We start from the raw sequence: 13,764 nt of genomic DNA, 5'->3' as shown, positions 1-13,764 counted from the left end.
GATTTATTATGTGGTGTAAAAAACAGTGGGATAATTCCCAACACATCACCAGGCTTCAATGTGTACTAAACAACATATATTTTTTTATACATTTTTCAGAGTGACTTCCACCAGAACTTACCTACAAAGGTCTAAAGTATTTTAAAATAACGGCAAAAATCTGTTGTTTAAAGGTTAAAAACAAACCTTGGTTAGTTCACCATGTAATTTACACAGCATTTTACACTTTTTTGTTGAATTTTGCTTTACACAGCATAATAAATATACCCCATAGTCTTTATGCCTCCAAAACCTGCCTCCAAGTCAGAAATCCAAAAATAAGCATCTCTTTAGAGGCCACTGGGAGCAACATCAAAGGCCTTGCTGAGCAACATGTTACTCACAAGCCAGTGGTTGGAGATCACTGGTGTAGGACATTACTCTCCTCCATTTCTGGTAGGCAGGGCAAACAAATATTATACCACTGCGTGTCAGAGCAGAGGGTGGATCTGAGCCAGCACTGTAATGTATAATTTTATAGTTCATAAATGCTTTGCAAAGATGTCTTCTAGCATTTGCCCTCTTTATTTTTGAGAAATTAATCTCGATAAACATGAATTAAATGGAGTTCTGAGTCAAAATCTACCTGTTTCAGTAATTTTCAGGTGCCACAGGTTGAGTGGCTGGTAGCTAATCACAAGAGCAATCAGGTATATATAGAAGGTTACAACAACACAAGAATTAGTATGCTAGAATATTTTCTATGTTTTGTTTAAAAAACACCAAATGGGGTACTTCATTTGGTAAGGTTACTACAAAGGTTTTATAAGTAAATCAATTATGAAGACTATACAGCAATTTAAAGTAGTTGCATTTGATATCTACCGTAGATTAATTACGAATAGGATTTATGACACAAAGACAGCAGTTGTGTGACTGTGGGAACATCATTAATATATAATATTTACTCTGCTGTAAAGTAGGAGTTTATATAAAGTTTAATCTTATAGTAATTATATATTGAGTTCTGTCTTTTAACAGATGTGTACATTCTAAACTTCAGTGTTGCTCAATTAACACTAATACAGTGGTTCCAAGGAACAATCCCTCAGGACTATATTTCCTTTCTCATGGCCTGTTATTCAGACTTTGAAACGGTTGCCCCTATTTAAATAGCTACAAGTGTTCAACATAAAATAAGAATACTGCTGGATTTTTGTTCAAATGGGATCATACATTTGCTTGCTCTTGTTATCTGTGTGTATTGGACTTGATTCCTTTATTTCCTCTAATTCTTCATAGTTAGTATTTACCATTGATGTTTAAAATAAATCACCTTGCTGGACCTAACTTGGTTTCTGCAATCGATCTATCGGGCAACATGCATAAACTTGGTTACATAGCACACAGGCTCCCTCTTGCCAACTTCACATCTGAGGTAGTTCCTGACAAGGAAGCCCAATTTAGAATTGTGTCAGAATATCAATGTTTATGTCATACTTGAAGTTAATTCAAAGGTGAACACCGTCTACATGTGATAATTTCTCTGACTACCCTGCATTTCAAATTTATCTCTCTCTATACTGTATGTATATGTATATCCATTCATATGTACGTTACTCTACTCAAGTGGGTTGAGGGTAAGAAGCAGTCATCAAGATGCCATCTTTGCCATAATCCTTAAGGTTTAGGTTTCCAGGAACACTTTTTTCCACTATCTCTTTCCATTATAGATAAGTCTTTTTTACATCTTCATGGTAAGTTGAATGGAAAGAAAAATATATGTTCCTGGCAGCGTTCGTCTGTCTGGGGAATGTTTAATTGATCAGAAATTTGCCAAGCACAAATAGGTCACTTCTAATCGAGCCATAAATGAGATGGAAAGTTTTGGAAGAAATTCTTCAAAAGGAAATGTGGTCACCCAGAGACTATGAAATGAAGCATATCGCTTTTCCAATATATCTGCAAAATAAAGATTCAGGAATGTAACCCTTTAATTTCAAATATTTCATAGTGAATGACAGCAACACAAAATTTACAGGTCTAGTTAAAAAGTTACAAATAAAAAAAATCTAAAATTATTTTTGATTAAAAGTTTACCAAGTTTGTACCAGACAAAGGGGTACAATTTTCGACAGCTTCAGCTTTGCACAGCTCACACCAGTTCTCCAGGTGCAAATGCGATACGACTATGCCAGTTTCGGCATCGGTGCCGAACACTGGAGATTTTTCACTATCGTTACTTCGGCAGTGTGAGCATTTCTTAGCGAAGATGTGCTAGTGTTCGTTTGTGCCTAGCGAAAATTCGCTAGTGATCTTGCTCTTAGGTCAATTTGCATAGGTTGTATGGATGTCTTTATTATAAATTTTGGTGCAAATGCTTGAAGTTATCACTTTTTATTACAAATGCCCAGGGAACCTTAAAGAAGACAAGAAGAGTTCCAATTATACAATGATTAAAAGGCAGTTACAAACATCTTATGCTCAGAGATTACAGTGTATGTTTTTGATTATTAGAAGCATTACATGCTGTTTCTTTATATAGCAAAATATTTCGTGAATTATTGTACTGTATTTATGTTTAGTGCCACAAATGAACACAGTTCACATCAACCAGTTAATGGGCAAAGTTCTGTTATTTGCTTCCAAACTTCTTCCTGATACAGTTAGAGCTGCAGTATTTCTAGTCAGATGATCTCTGAGACAGTACAGAGAATATAATAAAATGGGGGCTCAAGGGAAATATGTAAAAAGGAAATATTTACTTAAATATAAATATATTCCAGTTTTGTAAGGTTCTTTAATAGGCCACTTGATATGATATACACTGTTGGTTAAGGATTCATTCTCAAGGTATAGCTGTATTAGACTATGCTAGGGGATAAAGATTGGTCTGTGTCTGCCAGCACTGCACTCAGTAAAAGTGGTATGCAATAAGGGGGTTCTTACACTTCTGACCGAAGCTATGTAAATGAACCTTACTAATTATCAGGTTGTGCTGAATGTGAGTGTTTAATATATGTAACTCACATGTCATGTCTAACGAAGGGGCCCGCCCCCCAAACGTTACATCACAAGACTTAAATAAACACGCAGGGGTCCGCTCCGCTTCACTTGCTGTTGAGTGTCTGGTGAATTTTTCGTCTCTATGTGTTTAATATATGCCACTTCAGAGCCACTGTCCCAAAACCTTTGCACAAGATAGCAATTAGTTGGGGGAGATCAAGCTATGGAACAGCCAACCTGCCCATCTGTTCCTTAAGCGTTCCTTACTCTTGATGTAAGAAAGCTGCCAATTAATAACTAACAAATATTTGCATCATCTGCTCCATCCCAACTTCCTGTCTCAGTGACCCTTGCCAGAATACAAAAAAGGGTAGTACTTAATGTTCATAATAATTAGGAGGTGCCTCTTCAGGACATTGGGTGATGTCCATATCAAAGATGCTGCAAAATAAATGAGAAGCTAAACACTGACCATAACAGCTCTAGTTGTATTTGTAGAACAGAACAACATTTTTATCCCTTTCTCTTGCTGTAAGAAAACTGTTTGCAAACATTGACCTCATCTGCCCAATCTTAAATTAATGACCCTTGCCAGTGCCTGTCCTGTAAGCAGTCTCCTAATTTTTTTGGTTTCTTTGATGCTTCATGTTGTCCCCTTTTATGCCCCCCTTGATGCCACTGCATTTCCTAAAATCGGGGACTGGAGCAAGAGAACATGTAGCCTTTGCTTCCTACTCATTTTTTCCAGTTTTGTCTAAACTTAAACATATAAATAAAAAAAGACTGCCTGGCACCCCCTTATAAACTCAGTTTGCATAAAAAATGAGAAATTTGAAAAGCTGATTAATGCTGCCAAAAATATTTTCTAAAGTAAAGTATGATCTCTGCTCCATTTTCTAAAATTGGCCATTAAATTGGCCATCGTGGAAATCTTAATGCATTCATTTTTGCACAGAAAACATTAGCCAAGCATGAATCACTTTTAATGCTAACATTATGGAAATACTTATATATATTTTATGAAAAGATTTCAGAACAAGACATGAACTTTTCAGAGAACTTGATTGCAGAAAAATACAAAGGAATGATACTGTGAATTTTAAATAGAGGTTGTTAACCTGTGGGTCAAAAAAGCTGGTGTAAAAGCAATTTCATAATTGAAAACAAACAAAAAAGTTAGCACACGGCTTGTAAAGACATAGCTTGGTAATTTTATTTCTATATATAATGTAGATACTGTATATAGTATATGATTGTTGCGTTCATTTTTATAGACATTGTTGACCTCCTCCTCCGGTTGACAGTCTGATTCAGTTACCTCATCAGTCAGATAGCAATCAGTTTCATACGTTTCTTCTTCATTTATCTGTTTGGAAAAATGAAGCTACCTGTGTAGTTAAACTCTTCCAAAGAAAACTGTGATGTGAACCAAGTGTGCCAAGACAGCTGAATCATGCCCTGACCCACCCAATAATTTGTATACCTGATCAACCACATGCCAAACTCTGGGACCAGGAAGACAGCAGTATTTGATTGTAGTTATCCAAACAACAGATTATCCTAAGCCCTTTCCTAATAATTGAATCCCTTATAACTACAATCTGTTTAGGCCCAACACTGCTCTCATCCCCACCACTACTAGAGAAATTGGTTTCCAGGCTATTGAAGCGATTAACCCCATCTAGAACTGCCAATACAGAGTTCACACTCATTTATTCTTCTTTCAACAATCTAGTGAATCTGCAGCCTACCTTTTCCTTTTTCCCACACTAAATGGTTTAACTGTCACCCAGCTGACTGCCTCATCAAACTGCTGGTGTTATCCTCTCCCAAAACTATCTGACCTGCTAGGTCCTTATCAGGGAGCAAGAGGCTACTCCACTGATATTTGTCGTCAGTGTTCTAGGTTTCTAACACAAGCCTCTAAAGTGGCAAGAGGTAAGAAGCTTGGAACTCTTGTTCCAAAACTGCATACATATGGCAGACTGTGCACTGGGTCAGACCTTCAATTTTGCTATTGCTCATTATTCCAGTTACAGATCAAACAGAAACAAAAAAAATAGAATAATATTCAACACTCTTTTTACCTTCTTTAGTTTGAAACTGCTTTAAAGAAGAAGGAAAGGTTAAAACTAAGTATGCTTTATCAGAAATGTCTATATAAATACACTAGTAAACCCTCAAAGTAATGCTGATCTGAGTCCTCCTTCTATTGTGTACACATGGACTTCTGTATCAGACTTCCAGTTTTCATCATAAACTTCCAGGGCTAGGGCTTGAGCATGCTCAGTTTGCTCCTCTCCCTCCTCCCCTTCCCTCCTCCCTGCTGTAATCTGAGCTCAAAGCTATGAGCGAGCAGGGAGAGACTCAGGCAGGAAGTGATGTCACACCAAACTAATATGGGAGCTACAACAAACAGAGACAGTGTCTACAGCTGTTTGCTCAGTTATGGAAAAGCATTCTAAAGAATAAAAATGGCATTCTAGCTTGCACTGTTGTGGTTAATCTATTGACAATAAACTGCCTTGGTTGCTTTCCTTGTCCTATAAATGTCTACAAATGTCCAATGAGGCCTTTTCCCTCTGCCTTCATTGTCATTTATAAACTTAAAAACCTAGGGCATGTGCCTCATAGCTGAACTCCAAGCCTTGGACCTAAGATCACTGGAGCAGTTTCCTGATTCTATAAATTAAAATAAATTTTCTACTACCAACATGTTTGATTGGTCTCTGTGCTTCATTAGCCCAGTATCAGTAACAACATAAACCCTTTTTATATCTTCTCCTGGTTCCTGAAGCCACCATGAAGCCAAATAAGTGTCACATTTCACTTTATCCCAATCACAAATACTATCCATTTCCAACATATCCACAAGGCATTATATTTTCAGACTTAAAGTGCAAGAAAGGGATGTGTATTTCCTAAGTGTCATATCATCCATGTGGCAGTACTTAATCCACTATAAATAAACTCTTTTAAGTCCCAAACGAGACCATATTGATATTTCAATATATATTGAGAATTTCAGAAGTCTTCTAATGTACTACAACCACATCAATCTAGCTTACAGTAATATGTATAAAGAGAAATGTATTTGTAACATTTGAACACCACATTTCTAAGTAGTTAAGGTAACAGATAACAAGAAAATAAAAGAAATGTATTTGTCTCGAAGTATGATCAAATAGTTATTTTAATAGGTACTTTAAAAAAATTATCTGAAATCAATTTTCCATTTTGCCTGAGTGAATTGGTGTGTAGTCACTTATATAGAGAGCAGTTTATATTCAAGCATACTGAGCACAGGCACTCTTCGAACAAATTCTGAAAAGAGAATTAAAACTTAAATTTTTATGTATATATATGTCTTTCGATATATAGATTTTGTTCTATTGTTGAGCTGTGCTTATCATAAATCTTACTTATTTCTGGGTTGGATTAAAATGAGCCAGCTGATCATTAATACTTCCCATTAATATGATCTGCTGTCATAAAATGCATTTATTGGATCATTAAATCTGATATGCTGTACATGAAAATATGTCTCCATAGAGTTCGTTACAAGGGGACACATTGTGTATCTTTTCAATGCCAATGGTAACATCCACTTGTGTGGCCAAGTCAGTGTTGAATTTTTTATATAAGTATGTGATTTTGGTTTGTAAACATTGTATCAGATTTTTTTATGCTTTTTTTTCATTTCATTTGTGAAATTAGCATTCTTGTCAAGTATGTTGACATGCTTTTGTTTAATATATTTTGAATTCGTATACACTCTATACATCTTTCTACACATTAGTTTCCTCTATCAATAATATCTGAAAGGTTCCAAATTTTTAGTCTGTGCATTGTTACCATTTTTGTATATATTTTTTTATATTTTCTGGGGCGCATGCAGTCTGGCAACTTTTGGTTTAATCACTTGGGGGCCGATTCACTTACTTCGAGTGAAGGATTCGAAGTTAAAAAACTTCGAATTTCGAAGTTTTTTTTGGGCTACTTCGACCATCGATTGGGCTACTTCGACCTTCGACTACGACTTCGAATCGAAGGATTTGAAGCAAAACGCGTACGACTATTCGACCATTCGATAGTCGAAGTACTGTCTCTTTAAAAAAAACTTTGACCCCCATCTAAAAGCTACCGAAGTCAATGTTAGCCTATGGGGAAGGTCCCCATAGGCTTGGCTAACTTTTTTTGATCGAAGGATATTCCTTCGATCGTTGGATTTAAATCCTTCGAATCGTTCGATTTGAAGGATTTAATCGTTCGATCGAAGGAATTATCCTTCAATCGTTCGATCGAAGGAATTATCCTTCGATCATTCTATCGAACTATCTGCGCTAAATCCTTCGACTTCGATATTCGAAGTCGAAGGATTTTAATTCCTAGTCGAATATCGAGGGTTAATTAACCCTCGATATTCGACCCTTAGTGAATCAGCCCCTTGTTCTCATGGGGTATAAAAGCATGTAAGAAACTGAGCCATAGATAAAAAATAAATAATTTTTCTTATTTTAAAGTAGGTAGCGTATTGGAGATCAGGGCAATGTAATATTTTATGTATGTCATTCTTATCTTGTATACTACAAGAATTCTTATTTTACCTACAACATTTTATCCAACTGAACTTCACATCAGTGCTAGGTGATGTAGCAATTTGGAATGAAATTAAAAAGTTTTGAATCAGGACATATACACAGTGGGCTAACTGCAATGCTATTTCTAATAGTAGGCTTGCAGAGATGTATGCGTTGTGCCTCTCACTATTTACTCCTAATATTGTGCTCACCTGCCAACACATACAAACTAGACTGCATTCGTAATGGTATGGGAAGAGATTGAGTACCTGGAAACACAACAGAGTCGGATGAGATGCTTCCACCTATTGGCAGATGTATCAATGGGTGGGTCTGCAAGGAAATAACAACCATTAGCATGCAGTGAAATGTCAGCAATTTGTAAAGCCACAAATTTACAGATAAATTGTACCAAAGTGACCCTTGTAAGGAGTAGACCAGGATATCGAGGTTGATTGTGAGTTGTGAATGAGATATCATGTGCTGTCCCAGTAGTTAAAAGTTTGTTATGTTAAAATGTATATGCTATGCTTATATGCGTACCCTCCTCCTATTCCTTCCTCATGTGTGATGTCAGTTCCTCCCAACATTCTTTGTGTTCCGGCCTTTCATTAGAGAGGAGCTACAGTTCAGAGGCTAGGAAAGAAATATTCTTTCTGTCCTACAGCACTTATACATCCACTGCTACATTTGTCAATTCACTACAAATAAAGCAACTTTGTGGATTCAAAGTGTCTGGTGAGTTCAGCTATCTGGCAAAGATTTCCCTCAGTGGTTGTTACAGCTCCATACAGGCCCAGCATATCATGTGTAAAAATGTTGTGAAATGTAAATGTTGATTATATATGTTTTGTTACATTCACAATAATGTGGATAGGTGTAATTTGCTAGTTTGGCAACTACCTAGAAAAGTAAGTTAAATTGCAGTCCAACCACTAGAGAGGGATAGAGTGCCAGGAGTATTAAAAGGAGGTCACACCCAGGGCAGGGTTCATTTTCTGGCATTAACCGGACAGGTACAGACAGAGAGGGGCTCCAAGTGGGAAGTACTAGGTACTTCAGTTAGACAGGACAGCTAGAATAGGTAGCTCAAATTCCAACAAAGAGTTAGAGGCTCAGTAGCCATGGCTAAGCCACATTTAGGGCCAAAGTGGTAGCAGTAGGACCAGTTGGGACAGTCTTTGGCAAGGGTGAGAAAATTCTTATCGGGAATAGGGTAGAGGGGCATTGTAATCTACTCATGTATTAAACCCCATACCCAAAGAAATCTTACAAGTCAAGTACCACCTTCTAGAGAGAACTTCCATTCCCTTTAATAGTCTTTATTTTGGGACCTACAACTTGAATAGTCAATCCATAGGATGCAGATAACTGAGCAGTAAATACCATGAAACTTTGCAATAATGAAGTCTGGTGCATATCTTCACCTGAAAATCCCAGTTACAGCTGTTCATGTCAGTAAAGGTGGCTATAGACATAACTGTCCAGCCCAAGTCTTCTGCCGATATCGGTCGGCACGTTTTCCACCATACGCGCACCGAAAATCATACAAAAAATTGTTTCATACGATATTATCTGTGTGTCTATGGCCACCTTAGGGGGCCGATTCATCAAGCTCGAGTGAAGGATTCGAAGTAAAAAAACTTCGAATTTCGAAGTGTTTTTTGGGCTACTTCGACCATCGAATGGGCTAGTTTGACCTTCGACTACGACTACGACTTCGAATCGAAGGATTCGAACTAAAAATCGTTCGACTATTCGACCATTCGATAGTCGAAGTACTGTCTCTTTAAAAAAAACTTCGACCCCCTAGTTCGGCAGATAAAAGCTACCGAAGTCAATGTTAGCCTATGGGGAAGGTCCCCATAGGCTTGCCTAAGTTTTTTTGATCGAAGGATATTCCTTCGATCTTTGGATTTAAATCCTTCGAATCGTTCGAAGGATTTAATCGTTCGATCGAAGGAATAATCCTTCGATCGTACGATCGCAGAATTTGCGCTAAATCCTTCGACTTCGATATTCGAAGTCGAAGGATTTCAATTCCTAGTCGAATATCGAGGGTTAATTAACCCTCGATATTCGACCCTTGATGAATCGGCCCCTAAGAGTTGCATGAGTGAACTAGCTCCATAAATCCTATATGATAATTAGAATCTGATTATGTCAGATTGACCGCATTGGTTCTCCAGTGAACAAACCTTTAGTACAAACTTTCTAGTATGGTTTATTTTGTTTTTAGCTTTTGATACCTTTTTATCAACAAATGCAAACCTTCAATGTACACCAGAGACAAATGAATTCATGTATTGTATCAGGCAGTTTCTGGGACACACTTACATAAAAAAGAATAATGATATTGGTCGCTTCAGTCTGAAACTTGAAAACAGTTGTTTAAATTAGTACATGTCTTCTGGGTCAAGTTTTTTTCTTCTTAAATTAACACAGGTATTGCCCATTTTTTTGCTGAAAAAAAAAATAAAATCAGTTCTGTTTTCTCTTAAATATGTGATTTATTATAGAAAAGGACATTATCCAAATCCTTATTTGGTATGATAACTTGTTCCTATAGATTTTTGTATTTCATTTAAATACACATTTGAAGTTAGGCAAATTAGTTATGATCTAAGTGATTCTCATTCTCCTTCAGGGTCTCCTCCTGTGTGCCTTTCAAATATAATTGGTTCTTTGTGCCCTAACCTAGAACTCTAAAAGTCTTATTTCTAAAAAAAGATGCAGAACAGTCTGCTGGAAAATTCCCCAAGGTACCTCTTTTCCTTCACTGTTATGCATGATTTCAAGTCATCTGGATGGGATTCTGCTTTAATAACATTATTTAGTGCACTGTTTTAAGTTTACAGCACTCATTAATCTGTTCTTAGAATTATCAACAGTGAAGTCAAAAATTAAGAACAGTTTAGGTAGAACTTTTATTTGCAGTTTGAGGAGTATAAACAAAAGTAAATCATTTTTCTATCTGTTATTGCTGGGTTTTCCAGTTTTCAGGGAAAAATAAAAATTTTCCAGCTTCTATTATTATTCTTCATATTAATAACACTAACATCAAATGTTATTTTTACCAAGTAGGCATATAAATCTTAGTTAGGTGGCAGTCCTATAATATGTAATAAAGTCAGTGTTACTTTCAGGGATGAAAAACACTACCAATATAAAAGATACAGAGTTGGTGATTCTGAGCAAAATCAAATACTGAACATATCATATCTACTCCAGGGTTATACTCTAGGCTTTATTTCCATTCCATATCTGCATTCTTGACTATTGCTCAAACAAATCAATAATTATTGAATCAATCAATATTTACTGGCTGACCTGGGTACATTTTCATCAAAAGGTAGGAACTCTTATTAGACTCTTTTGATGCCTTGACCTTGATGTTCACTGCTGACCTGGCAATAGTATAGGATAAATATATTAACAATAATTTTTGGACATCTTTATGTAGAGTGGAATTCTAACTAGTGCTGTTTTTATGAACAGGAAGATTGTTAGTTGACTCTATTTAGAGATTGGTAAGTAGACCACAGAGGTTATGTGGTCAAATCTATTGAGCATTTTATGGCTTCTTTCGAATGTTGTCCAAAGGAACAATGACCTTGAATTCTTTCTATAGAGGTTTAATTTTTACCCTGCTGAAAGGAGAAAAAGAATACTGTTTCAAAAATGACCTCTATAGTTAAGTGAATTTATCACTCACAAACAAACAGATTCAGCTCTTGGATGTTGGTGGGTTTCTTCACATCCTCAAAACCATTCCAGAACATTCACTTTATTTTTCTTTAACCATTCTATTTTGGCTTTATCTGTCCACAAAATATTTTTCCAGTATCCTTCTGGTTTGTCCACATGATCTATAGCAAACTGTAGACAGTGAGCAATATCTTTGGCGGAGAGCAGTGGCTTTCTTGCTACCCTGCCATACACATCACTGCTGTTCAATGATCTCCTGATGGTGAACTCATCAACAAGATCAACTACCTTTAGTTGCTTAGAAGGTACCCTGGGTTCCCTTGTAACTTCTCAGACTATTAGACTCCTTGCAGTTTGTAGTTATGGTTTATGGTCGACCACTTCTAGGTAGGGTAACAAAAGTCTTGAGTTTCCTCCATTTGTACACAATTTATCTCACTGTTAATTCGTGGAGTCCAAACTCTTCAATCAAATGCAAATAAGTTAGGTCATCTAGGATGGTTTGAATAATATTCATGTTGGGTATCTAGGTATTTACTGTCTAACACCAAGATACCCCGAGACCCCCCCTGGAGAGGGATTTTTTGCATTTCAAATTGTTTGTGCAGATGTTATTGGTAAAATAAAATCTAATGAAAATGCCTGTTTGACTCAAATACTTGATTTACTTGTTATTAGCCCATAAGAACACATCCCTATTTTGGTCAGTGCAGCTGTAACTATATAACTTAGGTAGTTCTTACACTGTTCTTATACAGAGTGACAGAGTGTGTAGACTTGATGTATTGTAATAAAGTCAAGGAGAAGTCTTCTGTAGGTTGTTCTCTATACAATATATCCCGTGGGCATGGGCACCTTCCTAATCTATATAGCAGTAAGTACACATTGTTAAAATGGTTGCATTTGAAATTCATTTCAAATTTCAAAAGATGTTGGAACTTCATTTATATTGCATTTGTTGTCTTAACATGGCTAACATAGTATACTGGGACATAGTATATACAGTATCTTACTGATGCTTGTTCCTCTTTAGCATCTGCATCTTTCAATTGTTATGTAATAGCTGAAGTTGAAAAATAAAACCTCATTTTGAAATGTAACCATTGCTGATATAATTCCTACTATTCCTGAAATAATTTAGCTGCAATTGTTTAAAAAAATTAGCAAAATTTTATTCCCATTGAAAACAATTTTGCCTTTGCACAAATGTAACAACCATTTTATAATACCCTTTGCCCCTGGCGCGACAGTGCACATATTTTTTCTCTTTGGGAATTTTATTCCATTTCCCCCAATGTGTAGCATTTCTATCCTACAACACTTCTTTGTTAAGATTTATGTGTTCAGCATTGTTCTTTGTCCATAGATAAATCCTTACTGCATCAGTTCTTCCCTTAATAAGGTAGCACACTGCGTAACTATTGATATTTTTTAAATAATTAAGAATTGGTTACTTCATTGTTTCATTGTTTATTTATGTTATAAATAGAATGCTATTTTACATGATTTTGCTCATTTGATAGAGACAAAGAAATAAAGTATAAGAAATCCATTAGGAAAGATGAATCAGTATCTTCTTAAAATTTGATTCATAATGGTTGGTAAACAAAAAGTAAAAGATATCCAAATCCATTTTAGAAAACATAATGAAATCTACAAAATAATAATTTTTTTTATAATATGCCATTGTTGTACTCATACCGCAAGTAACTGATGTTGCTAGAAATTATCATGCAACATAGTAAGACCTGGAGAAGTTGTTTCGAAGTATTTCCATTATGACATTTTTCTTTCATTAAATATTTTTACCTTCCCTTTAAAAAATTACAATTCCTCATTACTAGCCATGGATTTGAGGCCACCTGCAAATGTTTTCGAGACACTGCTGCAAAAAATTTGTCACTGAAACAATTTGCTGTGACAAAAAAGTGGAGCATGTAAAATTGTTGCGCTTTAATATAAATTTTGACGCCCATTGACTTTAATGCATTTGGACAAAAAAGTTGCGTGTTTAAAAATTGTTGTATGTCAAAATAATTTTGCTGCCCATTGACTTCAATGTATTTCTCTAATCTTTCGCAATTTCGTGGATTTTTTCAGAGCTTCGAAACTTTTTTCGGCAAAGCAAAACGGGACAGATTCGCCCATCACTACACGTTACAAACACCCCTCCTCTGTATAAAGATACAGCAAAACCCTAAATAAAATACAGGATTTCAGTTCTTAAAAAAGAAAATTTACTGTAGTGATCGTTAAGTGTAATTTGCAGCATATGTTCTTTTCTGTGCCACACATTTCTATGAATATTGAAAACAAATAAAAATAATGAAAGCTAATTCTCAACAGATGATCCACATCCTGAAGTTAATAAGAAACCGGCACAACAACAACTTGGGAACTCATCTTGTGGCTGAAACAGCTTAAAAAAAAACATCAAAAAACAGATTCACACAAAGCAAAACAAGAACCTGGGGCAATTAGAGGAGCACCT

Source organism: Xenopus laevis, chromosome 7S (genome assembly GCF_017654675.1).
Source record: "Xenopus laevis strain J_2021 chromosome 7S, Xenopus_laevis_v10.1, whole genome shotgun sequence".
Taxonomy (NCBI): Eukaryota; Metazoa; Chordata; class Amphibia; order Anura; family Pipidae; genus Xenopus; species Xenopus laevis.
The sequence above is the reverse complement of the archived record's forward strand: the minus strand, read 5'-3'. Positions refer to the sequence as shown.